At 37.3% G+C, this 14,909-nt stretch overlaps 1 pseudogene; it reads left to right on the top strand.

Annotated features, from left to right (window-relative positions):
* Positions 1-2,218: 2,218 nt before the first annotated feature.
* LOC105286250 lies at positions 2,219-4,430 on the top strand (annotated as a pseudogene).
* Positions 4,431-14,909: the final 10,479 nt, after the last annotated feature.

The following is a 14,909-nucleotide window of genomic DNA, read 5'->3' as shown; positions in this document are numbered from 1 at the left end:
ATCGCTTATTATAAAGCCACTTACGATCAGAAGATAATTCTTTTTGTCTTTCTCGTTCACGCTCAGAATGTATGAAATAACGTTTTCGTTTTTGCGCACGTTCTTTCACTAAATGCTTGTCGTACCGACGCCGCTTTTCAGCACGATTATATTCTAAATTCTGTAGATACTGCTGTTTCCTCTTAACATGATTCTTTTCCAAATTATGCATACATTGCTGAGAATTTTGTTTTTCTTTTAATTCATTCAATATGTCATATTCCTTTTATATTGACGTTTTATACGTATACGGGCCGCTTCAACTTGTCTTGCTCTTACCACTGCTAATGGAAGCACTTTCTGAGGAACGCCATAGTTTAAATCTTGAGGAAAATGCTCAATAATATTTGTCTCAAAAATTTTTATTATATGCAAACGCATTAAGCTGTGATCATACCTTACTTTTTCTGGTTTAATGTTATATAACAATGAAACTGCAAAAGCTATTGCGAAAACACCGCAATCACTACCGTTGGGTTGACTTTGCACAGTAGGAAATTTGACAGAATACTTGATAAAGTCATGTGTTGGGAATAATTTCGTCAAGAATTGTTTATGATGCTCATGTAACATTTTATTATTTAAAGAATCGTAAATACATATGTTTTTTGTATCATAATAACTACATACCCAATGTCCTCCTCCCAACGAACTATGTAGTATCTGGATATGCTTTTTATTTCTCGGTATGGGTTCTATTGAATCAAGATGCTGTATTAGCACTGTATCCACAGGTCTATAATCTGAACAATTTTGTAAAAGTCGTTGGAAATTATTAATATGTATATCGCTAAGCCATTCTCCTCTGGTAATTATATCTTTTTCTGCAGGCATCAAAATAACGTCCCTTGCTTTTCGAGACATTTTAAATTCCTTTACAAATTGTTTTGCAACTATGTAACACTTCTTTTACTCTCACCAACCTCGTATCCTTGTGTGTGTGTATATATATATACGGTCGCAAAGCGATCCTTGTATATATACGGGCGCAAAGCGACCTTGTATCCTTGTATAGATACGGGCGCAAAGCGACCTTGTATCCTTTTATAGATACGGGCGCAAAGCGATCCTTGTATATATATGGGCGCAAAGCGACCTTGTATCCTTGTATAGATACGGGCGCAAAGCGACCTTAATTTAAAAATAAATAATAAAGAAAAGAAAAGGGAATGTATACAGAGCGAGAGAGAGAGAGAGAGAAAGAGAGAGAGTAAATGAAATAAAATGTAAAAATAGAAAGAAATAGAAATAGAAAAAGAGAAAGAAAAATAGAAAAGAGAAAAAAAGAAAAAGACTTACTTAAATATAACCAACGTAACCTGAAACAAAACATTTTTAAACTATATAACTAATAATAAGAACATCTCATGATTCGCATACTAAGGCCGGTATTCATATTCGAATCTTATATTTAAGACCATCTTAAGTGTATCTTCAGATACTCCGTAGCCAATGATATCATGATCTATACAGCATCTGCAGATAAACTTAAGACGGTGTTAAATATAATATAAGATGCGACTATGAATACCGGCCTAATAAGATGGCATTGTTTCAAAAAGAGAATCTTGAAATCAAAAGTATTCGTACACTAAGAAATTTTACAGAAAATAATTACCGAGGAAATGCGACACGAGCAATTGTTATGAGCAAATTCGAGCAAACATACCACTATTTTAATGGTGCAAAGTAAGTGTACTTTGCACCATTAAAATATCCACAAATTCTGATTACTCGAGCGACAACATTACTCGAGCGACTAATGCACGTACAAGAAAAATGAAAACACTTTTATTATATTTCGACATACCTAAATTAACCTTTTCTCGGTTCTTATTTTGACGGTTCGTATTTTGATAACTCTTCTTCCTTCCTTCTATGGCTAACTGCGTAAAACGTTGCTACGATGCAAATCCGAGACACGCGTAGACACCAGTCACTGACGGTCGATGTATCAAACCCATTTGACGTAAGTCATAGACCATGATAATGACCTAGTTACACCGATCGTTTGATACGCGTATCAATCAAGAGACACGGCAGTGTCTCGCGCCAATTAAATAGTACATTGTACTGCACTGTGGCTGCGTTCCACTTGACGCTCGCAACGACCGCAACGTCATTCTATCTTTATTCAATGTTCAGTGAGCAATAAAGACAGAATGACGTTGCGGTCGTTGCGATGTGTAGTGAAAGAAGTTGAGTGAGAGTGTGAAGGAAGACTCAGGTGAGAGATCCGACCGCAGCCGAGGAAGTGTTATTGTTTTAGTTCGTCGTTAAATAACCTATTCCATTGAGTGAGATTGAATACAATGTAAGTAACCTATACATTTTATTCTGATTATTAGTATTATTTAATAATATTAGAGAAGTAAAATAAAAGTGTTTGACCGGCCCAAGTAAATCACGCGTGTTTACTCGAGTTCTCTTTGATTCAATTGCACTTTCCGTTAATGACAACAATTTCGTTTTGACATTCTTGATATAATTTAGACATTCTAATTTTCTATATACGGTTTTGTACTTTTGCAGCCAGGACAGTTGGTCGAAATGTGTCTCGCACATAGACGAGCAAAACAATTACCAGAACCGTTTCTAGTTTCGCGAGAGATTATTGTAGAGAAATAATCAGTCGCTGTAAGTTCATTCACTGAATACTTTACGAAATCCTTTCACGGAGGGGAAAATGCTTCGAGTGCCCTCCCAGAATAGCGTGTAGTAAGTTGAAGAATACAATCAGTCGAGCATCCGACTTTTAGTCTCGCGATATTATTTGACAGATCGTGAATGGTGAGTCGTTTGAATAAATCTATTTTGTTTTCAGTGAGCAGGAGGCGAAATGTGTACAAAATCGTATAACAGGTGTGGAGAAGCACTTCGCTGAACTATGCACGATATTTGCAGCGTTTACCAGGAAAGCGACTAGGTGATGACCGGCTAACTCTATCGATTATTTTTTCTCAGCGATACACACGGACCCTTTACTCGCTATCGCTTCGACGTAAAACCTCATTTCCGTTTATTATTCACCAGCAATATTATTTTCAGACTGCGCGATAAAAGTGACGAGCTTGCAAAAGTGATACAGGTCTATGGTGATTCGGAACTATAAATCGATCCATGAGTACTGGATTGGCGAACTTTTCCGCAACGTTATCAATCGTCGGTGATTATAGGTAATAAGGTAAAAACGATTCTTCAAATTACATATCTTTTACGAAAATATAAAGAAAAAAAATGATATAATGCTCTAATCTGTCTAATTAATTAAAACGAATACATACATAATTACTTCGTAATTGTAAATGGAAAGATCATTTAGACGATAAATAAAATCGCGCAATAAATATATTGATGCAATCATTTCAAACTAATATAACTATGTTACTCAAGTTATCCCTTGTTACAAATCTTTATCTAAAAAGGAATATTTATTAGTCACAAGCCGAGTCTGAACTGATGAAAGCATCCGTTGAGGTGTCCCGAGTGGTCAAGGAATTGGAGGAGCAGATCAACTCGTTCGAGCGACGAAAGCTGCACGATTTGAAATCTGTACTATTGGATTTCGTCACCATCGAACTGAGGTTTCACACAAAGGCTTTTGAACTTCTGACTAAAGCGCACCAAGATATCGTATCTATCGACGAGTTTAAAGATCTTGAGGTGAGATCTCGAGAACAATTTTTACTAAATTTCTTCAAATCGTGTGATCATTTTCATATGGAATTAATATTGCGCGCTAATTTTACATTTCAATATTATATATATATATATATATTATTAGTTATAAACGGCGTAATAACGTATCGATAATATTGTTTAACCAAATCACGCGATTATGTACAGGAATCAAGAGACTTTGAGAAACAATGCGCGCCCCTGACTCCGTCACAAGGCTGGACACAGTAAACAGAACGTCGTTTCGACACGCTTATTCCTTAACGAACTTAGCTAACCGATTTGTATCCTCTCCTGCAACACTGCAGAAATTGGCTAATGGAGAAGCCGAGTCTGCTGTAAGCTCAATAATTCATTTAACGTGTGAGTCGTTCTACTATTCCATTCTTGAATCTTTAACGATATGCTTCCAGGATTCCGTACAAATCGGATTCACCAATTCATTCGAGTCGGTCCAAGTTCTCAGGCCTATCCCACCAATCTCTACATGTCAGAAGTCCTTCATATCGTTCAAAATATCCATAATATATCGCATACCTTCGAAAATGATTGTATTTACACACTTACTTTACTTACTTTTGAAAAATACTCGATTTGTACTTTAGATATAAATGTCTATGAATAGTTGTTTAAGACTTAATAAAAGAAGAGGATCCTGAATCATCTTTATAATGTCTAATAATCAATATATGTATTTTATGAGTTACGGTATATTAAAGTTGTGTTATTTAAAATGTAATCCTCATTCACTTTCTGACAGCTCGGTCAATCGTAATAAAGATCATTCAAAGCAATAAAAAAGTACAGTTTTATAGAAAAGTGTAAGTTTATTTTTTATAATATAACAAAAGGATATCTCATGCATGCTTATCTTTCCTCCACATGATTGTATGGCTATTCCACATACTCTGGATGAGTGGTCACTTGTTAGATTAGTATATTGAAGAAAGGGATGAGCCTATTTCTCACCTTCTTATTAAGGATTTATATGGCACATTAATAGTACGATTATTACTGAGTAATATTACTAATAAGTAAATGCAGCTTTCATAGTTATATTAATAGATAAATCAATACAATGTAAGATACATATACAATATGTATAATGCTGAAACAAATGTAAGTATTACGTTTGTTATCTGTATATAAATAAGTTACATTAACAATGTTCGTTATCACGACGTGATCGACTTGAACACAGGAGCATCGATAATCGTTTTGTTAGAAGATAATAGACAGGATGAAGAGACCGAGATTACTGCAACGTAAAGAGAAAGAAAATTAATAGAACTTCTCAAAATAGAAAAACGCGCTCATTCACTATTAGGCTTTTTCTTCACCAGGAATGGCGATAGGGTATTAATAAAAATATATAATATTGGTCCGAGACACTACCGTGTATCTTGATAGAATATAATATATTTATTTGTGGTATAAAGTATTTAATATTAATATTAATGACGCGCCCGCCGCTCCCCCCACGTCCGCGGTGCCCGCGCGCTATTGGTTCATTAGGATGCAATATGTGAAAATGCGCCACAAAGAAACAATTGCCTTATGATTCGTTGCGGTAACGCCACAGCTAGAAAGACGAAGCGACCATATTGAAAAAGAGAGCCATGGAGAAAGGACGTGAGTTGATATCTTATACATTATATTTTATAAAATATTTATTTATTGTACAATTTATTCACACACACACACACACAATACACAATATACACTACTCACAAAAATTAGAGGAACACCATACTTTTCTTAAAAAATAAGCAAACTTCAAGCAGCTGTAACTTTGTTAAAAATGAACGAAATTTAAATTCAAAAAAAGAATTTTAAAGCTTGAAACTTCTACTTTCGAACGGTTGCCATGAGTTTAAATTTCTGTGACGTTTGGTAATTTTTACATACACAAAACTGCGAACTAGACAAAATAAGAAATTTTCTTTTCATTTTGAAGGTCTGTCACGTATCAAAAAAATATTCTGCGAAACTTCTCGATTATTTATTGTAAAAGATTGAAGTTTTCCCTACAAAACCCTTTTTTTTAAATTTTTCTACGAGTTTTTGTTACTGAGTTATCGCCGATTAAATAAAAATTGGCATTGTTTACTTTGATTGCTCATAACTCCGGTAAAAATCATCGCACAGCGATTTAAAAAACGGATTCTTAAAGCTAAAACTTTGCTCTATTGAACGGTATACTTGCCCAAATTTTTTCGAAAACATGTAACCATGCTGAAAATGGATGAATATAACGTAAAAATGAATGATTTTTCACTTTGTCATTTTGACCTTAAAAACAATCGTACAGAATGACAAAAAAAATTTGTTCTTCACATTTTTTTATACTTTTCAATACCATGAATTTGACAAAAATTTGCCGAATAGCTATAAGATTTTTTTCATGGTGGCCACTGTGGTTTTATGGGACAAAACTAAGAAATTGCTAACTTTCAGTAAGATACATACAATGGAAAATAATGTTAATTAATGTTAAAAAATTGATTTCTAGCGCACTATATTAATCTTTATTAAGTCAGCAATAACAAAGTACACACTTTTCTACCAAAAGTTGAAAAAATTTGTGAACCGCCGGCGTTAGTTTTATCCAAAGCGTACCACGTGGAGGTCACACGGTCGGATTTACGCTTCGTTTTGTGTGTGCGTGCGTGTGCGTGCGTGTGTGTGTGTGCGCGCGTGTATGTGAGCGCTCACGGATTGCACGCAACTAGTGGAACGTCTTGCCGCTAGGCGGCGACAAGACGTAAGACGTTTCTCATAAGTGAAAGAGTTCAGCTACATTACTTAAGATCGCTCATTTGTACTCACATGTGCTTATGCTTACATACGCATACGTATACTGAGCTGTTCGGAGTTATGCTATTGGCGATTTTTGATACTGTCTGATATATCACTAGTTAAGGTTTTTACTTATTCGTTTACTTATTTTTACATTTCTTCTTTTCTTTTATCTATTCTGTTTTCTCCTACTTCCGTTTTCTGCTCGTTGTTCTTTTACGATGCCTATGCGTCATTTATCTGAGACAGATTGTGCTCGTATTGTGACTCTCCTACAGGAGAATCACAGTCAATGGTACGTTGCCAACCAGTTTGGAGTAAGTCCGTCCGTCATTAATCGGATTTATTCCCGGTTTCGAGAGACTGGCTCATACTACAGACGGCCGGGTCAGGGCCGTTTTCGTGAAACAAGCGCTCGGGAAGATCGAATGATCGGGCAAGTTACACAGAATCGCTTTGTATGCACATGTATTGGGTCGTCCGGAAAGTTCGTACCGATTTTTAATAGATGGCGTTGGAACATGTCTGAATATATCAATGTTATTGAAAACATACGATTTATATACATATGCTTAAAGGTGACATTTCAACGCATCTTTAGGAAAAAAGTTGTTTCAGATAAATTGATTCGTGTCAGTTTTGTACTCTTTTGAAGATGGAAGAAAACAAAGAATATTTTAGACACTTGATGTTTTTCTATTACCGGAAAGGCAAAAATGCCTCACAAGCAACAAATTCGATATGTTCTGTTTACGGAGAAGGCGCTTTAGCTGAAAGAACCGTACGTAAGTGGTTCGCTAAGTTTAGAGCTGGTGAGTTTAACCTTAAAGACCAAGAACGCTCGGGCAGACCCTCTACTACTGATGATGACCAAATCAAGACACTGATCGAGAATAACCCGCGCTACACGACACGTGAATTAGCAGAGATACTGAAAATATCGAAAACCACTGTCCACGATCATGTAGTGAAGCTTGGTTACGTAAGTCGCTATGATGTATGGGTTCCGCATAATTTGGCCGAAAAAATTTAATGGATCGCATTTCCATCTGCGACTCGCTGTACAAGCGCAACGAAAACGTACCATTTTTTAAGCAATTAGTGACGGGTGACGAAAAATGGATCATTTACAACAATGTAGAACGAAAAAGATCCTGGGGTAAGCGAAATGAACCAGCATTAACCACTCCGAAAGCCGGCTTTCATCCAAAAAAGGCATGCTCTGTGTCTGGTGGGATTGGAAAGGAATCCTATATTATGAGCTCCTACCACACAACCAAACGATAAATGCAGATAAGTACTGCTCGCAGCTGGACGAATTAAAGACAGCGATTCAGGAAAAACGTCCAGAATTAGCTAATAGGAAGGGCGTCGTGTTCCATCAGGACAATGCCAGACCTCATGTTTCTTTGACTACCCGACAAAAATTGTTGGAGTTTGGCTGGGATGTGCTGCCTCACCCACCGTATTCACAAGACATTGCACCTTCAGACTTTCACTTATTTAGGTCTTTGCAAAATTCTCTTAGCGGCAAGAACTTCAACTCTTTGATCGACATAAAAAACCACCTTGAGGAGTTTTTTGCCGAGAAACCTAAGAAGTTCTGGGAGAATAGAATCTTCTAGTTGTGTGAAAGATGGACAAAGGTTGTGAAACAAAACGGTGCATACATAAGTCAATAAATATTTATCGACATAAAAAAATGTTGCCTTTGAATTTTCCTTCAAAATCGGCACGAACTTTCCGGACGACCCAATAGAATTGCCGGCGATATTAATTATGGTCGACAGCATCCGATCTCGGCTTCAACGATAAGAAATCGTTTGAGAGAAGCGGGATTGCACGCTCGTCGACCAGTGCAAGTTCCATACCTTACCCATCGTCATTGTCGCTTACGATTACATTATGCTCATTCTTTAGTCAGTAGGCGACCTAGGCAATGGAATTCTGTACTGTTTAAGGATGAGTCTAGATTTTGCCTTTTTGGCAATGACAGACGAGCCCGAGTTTGGCGACGTCAAGGAGAACGCTATTCCGAAAACTGCAACAGACCGGTTCGAGCTTTTCATGGTGGTTCTGTAATGGTATGGGCAGGAATATCTCGATTTTCACGAACACCTCATGTAATTATCCCTCCACCAGGATTAACTTCTAGACGATATGTTCATGAAATACTAGAGCCATATGTTCTACCAATTAGAAATCGAATTGGTCAACGGTTTCGCCTAGTGCATGACAACGCACGACCGCACACTGCTCGTTACACCCAACAGTTTCTGAGAAACCATCAAATCAGTACATTATTGCATCCGCCAATGAGTCCCGATTTGAATCCAATCGAGTATGTTTGGGATATGTTAGAGCGCCAAGTACGCCAAAACTATCCCAACCTAACATCGTCGATTTGGCTTCGCTTTTCACAGTTCTTTGTCGAACTTGGCAGCGAATCCCTCAAAGAGCAATACGTCGTTGCATCAATATGCGAAATCGATTGAGAGCAGTTATTTTGAATAGAGGCGGAAATACACGTTATTAAATTCTTTTTAGCGTTAATCACTCCATCTTGCATTAATCACTGATACACTCCACATAATACATACGCACACACACGCACGCACACACAAAACGAAGCGTAAATCCGACCGTGTGACCTCCACGTGGTACGCTTTGGATAAAACTAACGCCGGCGGTTCACAAATTTTTTCAACTTTTGGTAGAAAAGTGTGTACTTTGTTATTGCTGACTTAATAAAGATTAATATAGTGCGCTAGAAATCAATTTTTTAACATTAATTAACATTATTTTCCATTGTATGTATCTTACTGAAAGTTAGCAATTTCTTAGTTTTGTCCCATAAAACCACAGTGGCCACCATGAAAAAAATCTTATAGCTATTCGGCAAATTTTTGTCAAATTCATGGTATTGAAAAGTATAAAAAAATGTGAAGAACAAATTTTTTTTGTCATTCTGTACGATTGTTTTTAAGGTCAAAATGACAAAGTGAAAAATCATTCATTTTTACGTTATATTCATCCATTTTCAGCATGGTTACATGTTTTCGAAAAAATTTGGGCAAGTATACCGTTCAATAGAGCAAAGTTTTAGCTTTAAGAATCCGTTTTTTAAATCGCTGTGCGATGATTTTTACCGGAGTTATGAGCAATCAAAGTAAACAATGCCAATTTTTATTTAATCGGCGATAACTCAGTAACAAAAACTCGTAGAAAAATTTAAAAAAAAGGGTTTTGTAGGGAAAACTTCAATCTTTTACAATAAATAATCGAGAAGTTTCGCAGAATATTTTTTTGATACGTGACAGACCTTCAAAATGAAAAGAAAATTTCTTATTTTGTCTAGTTCGCAGTTTTGTGTATGTAAAAATTACCAAACGTCACAGAAATTTAAACTCATGGCAACCGTTCGAAAGTAGAAGTTTCAAGCTTTAAAATTCTTTTTTTGAATTTAAATTTCGTTCATTTTTAACAAAGTTACAGCTGCTTGAAGTTTGCTTATTTTTTAAGAAAAGTATGGTGTTCCTCTAGTTTTTGTGAGTAGTGTATATGTATTTTGTTGCAGCTATCGACGCAGAATATCCCGATTCGCCTCTTTCGCCTATGTTCCCGTTAACACAGGTGGTGGCGGCGCATGTATCACCACCGCTACCACCGCAGATAATGCCGCCACCACCACCTCTTGTGTTAACGGGATTTCGTCCGGCAACAGCGACCCCGGCGACAGCGGCCCCGGCCCCAGCCTCCCCGGCGACAGCGGCCCCGGTTCGGATGACAGCGGAGGGAAAGATTGTACCGAGTAAGTATATAAAATATATATATATACAGGGTGTTCCATGAGAAGTTGCTGAAGGTAAACGATGGGTTCTCCCCTCCATGACTTCAGAAAGTGTCTTACGGTTAACGGTCGTTCATCTGAGTGTCCGCAGTTTTATTCTGGTTGTGGTAGATGCAAGTCTGTGCGCGTCAAAATGAGTAATCTGACGACGGAAGAAAAGATTTATCTTGTCAAGTGCTTCTTTTCCAGAGGAAAAGTTTATAGCAATGCTTACAGGGGGTTTCGTACTAAATACGGAACACATAAAGTTAAGAGCGAAAACACGCTGAAAAGGTTAGAATTTATTATTTCTTTAAACGTATGCGTACGTCACTCCATTTTTTAGCAATAAATCTGCATTAAAATAATGTTTTGTGTTATTTTTATCAGAATTATCGATAATTTTATGCAGTATGGAACTATCCAAGACCGTAGACATGATCTGCCAGGTCCTTCTGTGTCTGTAGCTGCAGAAGAAAACATTGAAGATATTAAGAAGTATTTTGAAGAGAATCCAAATTCTTCCATTCGGAAAGCTGCCCAAGCTCTTGAAATATCCAAAACAACGTTACACAGGATTTTAAAACATTTCCTGAAAATGCATCCCTATAAAATAACATCGCATCAATTGCTATCCAAACGCGCTATGACGAAACCTGTGGAATTCTGCAAGACGATAAATAGAATGTTTGAAGATGGCAAACTTGATGCAAAATTGATAATTTACACGGACGAAGCACATTTCTGGCTAAATGGTTATGTTAATAAACAAAATTATAGATTTTGGGGGTCGGAAAATCCCAACGTTTCCCTGGCTAAACTTTTACATCGACAAAAAATAACAGCATGGGCTGCGATCTCGGTAAAAGGAATTTATCTGCAATTCTTCGAATCAACAGTCACTGGTGAAAGTTACAAGCAGCTTCTCGAAACACAATTCTTCCCTCATGCAAAAAAAGAAGCCTGGTCGGAGGATTTCATTTCATGCACGATGGAGCGACACCACATCGAACCCAGGAGGTCTTCGAAACAATCCATAAAGTTTATGGCAATCGAGTCATCGGTCTGGGATACCCCAAATTTGTCCAGGGGGGACTAGAATGGCCACCGTACTCGCCGGATTTAAATCCATGTGACTTCTTTCTTTAGGGATACATTAAGGACCATTGTTATGCCGGAAATCCAGAAACAGTGTCAGAGTTAGTAGTAGCTATTAAAAAGGTCGTCAGCAACATTAAAGACGACATGTTAGAAAAAGTTTTCAGAAGTTTTCGTAAAAGAATTGATTTTTGTACAAATTCAGATGGTGTACACTTTGAAAATATTTATCATTAGCTTACTTGATTATTAGCATATTTTTCATTAATAAAATAAACTGATATACAAACATTTTGCTAAATTTTATTTATACCCATTAAAAACTGCAAACTTTCCTCTTTCCAACGCAATTTTTGTTTTTTCAATAACTGCATACGTTTAAAAATGACAGCTGATTAGTTTCAGCAACTTCCCATGGGACACCCGAGTTTTATATATATATCAATCTATCAGTGCCAGGATTTAGTTGCATTTCGAGCCGATTTCGTTGTCAACTCCCACTGTCTCCCTTTTACCGCGCGTATCTTAGAAACGAGGTACCGGACGCTAATAAACATAAACAAGATACATGCCGCTAGATTAGAAATACAATTACAATACGCGGCAAGAGGGGGACAGTGGGAGTTGACAACGAAATAGGTTAGAAATTGTCAATTAAATCCCGGCAGTGTCTACATATATATTAATATAAATTATTTGTTTCAGAACGATGGAGACGCGCTGGCCGCCATCTGTGGCGTGGCGGCCGTGGCGGGCGCGGCGGACGAGGCGGCCGTGGCGGGCGCGTCGTAAACGTGCAGTACTTCCATTTCTCATTCTAATATATTTTAATAAAAACTAATAAATCAAAATACATTATATGTATATATGTTTTCTTTTTATTAATACCCTATCGCCATTCCTGATTCCATAATGGTAGTATATGGTAGTGTCTCGCACCAATTATTAATTAATATTAATACCCTATCGCCATTCCTGATGAAGAAAAAGTCTAATAGTGAATGAGCGCGTTTTTCTATTTTGTTCTATTAATTTTCTTTCTCTTTACGTTGCAGTAAATCTCGCTCTCTTCATCCTGTCTATTATCTTCTAACAAAACGATTATCGATGCTCCTGTGTTCAAGTCGATCACGTCGTGATAACGAACATTGTTAATGTAACTATTATTTATATACAGATAACAAACATAATACTTACATTTGTTTCAGCATTATACATATTGTATATGTATCTTACATTGTATTGATTTATCTATTAATATAACTGTGAAAGCTGCATTTACTTATTAGTAATATTACTGACAAGCGACACTACCCAAGTGCCACACGCCAATTTTGATAAGCTTTGAATATGTTGTTGTCTAGGTCAAAATATGAGACACGTATTTTTTTATACGGGCCCGTATCGCTATTAAGGGGGTGAAACACCCTCTTGAAAAAAATCGGTTTTTATATTTCTTAGCGAATACCGTGAAAACAATAAAAAATATAAAAAAAGTTTCAAGTAAAAGTTTTATGGCTTCTAATGTACTTCATAACAGTGCAATTCGATTTTTCGAAAATGTCAGGGATCAGGACCCCGGGGCTCGTCACTGCTCCGGTATTTCAAGACTCCAACCCTTCCTGCCGTGCACACACACACACGCACGCGCACACACACACACACGCACACACACGCGCGCACACACACACACGAGGTGTAAATCCGACCGTGCAACCTCCATGCGGTACACCTTGGGTAATGCTAATGCCGGCGGTACTAATAACTTTCAAGCCTCATAACTCACAGAGTAATGAGTGAAAAAATATTTTCATATAGTGTTTTGGAAAGCTCTCGAGGTAAGCTACAAGGATATTCAATAATAAATAGGGTGTTCAATTTAAAAAAACAAAGTTGAACTCTTTCTGACTTTGGCATGTTCACTCAAGGTCAAACCAATGACACCATCTTATGTGCCTCTTCGAACCAAACAACTTTTGTCTGAAACATTTCTTTCTAAAATGCATAGTTTATGAAATATTCGACCGTTTCCAGACTTTTGTTACACCCTGTATATATATTCCGTAACATATTGTGTTGTGAATTATATATTTGTCCAGATGATTATAAACAACAAAAAGAAACGTATTAGAAGACGGAAAAAGATTATTAAACAGGTCATTTATTCATTTAAAATTAAAAGCAACTTATTCTTTTTAGTGAAAAAAATTATGCGTACTTGAGTGTTCCATTATCGAAAAATTTGGTGGTGCTGAAAAGAACCGTTTGGTAGTTCTGAAAAGAACTGTTTAATGGTTCTAAAAAGAACTGTTTGATAGTTCTGAAAAGAACTTAGAAAACTACTGATTCAGTAGTCGGTCCAATAACCTTCTCGTGCAATTACTTGCTGCAATCTTTTGCCAATCGAACCGCTTAAATTTTCAAAATAATGAGGCTTACGTCTTAAGCCTTCCCATACATTTTTCGCGTGCGCAACCAGATTTTCTCTAGTTTTCTCTTGACCACAATCCCGCGAATTCCCAATTACTCCCCAAATATTTTCAATTAAATTGAGATCCGGGGATTTGGGTGGCCAATCGAGAAGTTCAATCTCCGGATGTTGAGCGAACCATTCTTTCACTATGTGGGCAGTATGGACAGCAGTATTATCTTGAACCAATCTAAATGTCGGCATATCTTCTTCGGTGTATATCCTTCGAACGCTGGGGAGCAACACGGTCTCCAGAATATTCACATATTCGAAGGCGTTCATATGCGGCGACACTTCAATTAGTTCTCCAGAACAATGTGCACTTATCCATCTCCACATAGCACAAGTGATGCGCCCACTCCGCTCGTGAGGAACTACGTATTTTGGATCAAGACGGTGACTTTTAGGCCTCCACACGTGTAAACGTCTGTCATGCGCCGAACAAAATACTTTCTCGTCCGTCCAGATAGTTCGAACCCAATCGTCCGGTGAAGCTGTATTTAATTAATGCAGCGCAAAAGCGACACGATTATTGCGAGCTTTGCTCGTTAGAGCAATTTTACGTGCAACACGATAACAATGCACGTTCGCTTCGTGTAAACGTCTTTGCGCTGTCCTATCTGATATTTGTAAATGTAATTGATTTATAGAATGCGACACCGGAAGAAAAGGATTCGAATCTGTTTAACTGACAAGAAGTCTATTTTCTTCAGTGGTTGTCAATCGCTGCCTACGATTGTGTTCTCGCTTATCCTTCAATCCCTCCGCTCCCTCCTCTTGCCACCGCTTGATCCATTTACGCACATTAGTTTCACTGCACGGAATACGACGTGCAATATCTCGCACACCTATGCCACTTTCCCACATCCCAATAATGCGGCCACGATGAACAATATCCAGATTGCCTGCCATAATTGCACGAAATGAAAAAGGTTAAAACAAATAAATAGCCGATTATGTTTTGTTTTCCATCTCTTGTAGTATTTGTGTCGTGCA

The sequence above is a fragment of the Ooceraea biroi genome, chromosome 8, assembly GCF_003672135.1.
Source record: "Ooceraea biroi isolate clonal line C1 chromosome 8, Obir_v5.4, whole genome shotgun sequence".
Lineage (NCBI taxonomy): Eukaryota > Metazoa > Arthropoda > Insecta > Hymenoptera > Formicidae > Ooceraea > Ooceraea biroi.
Note: the sequence above shows the minus strand (reverse complement) of the source record. Positions and strands in the feature narration are given on the sequence as shown.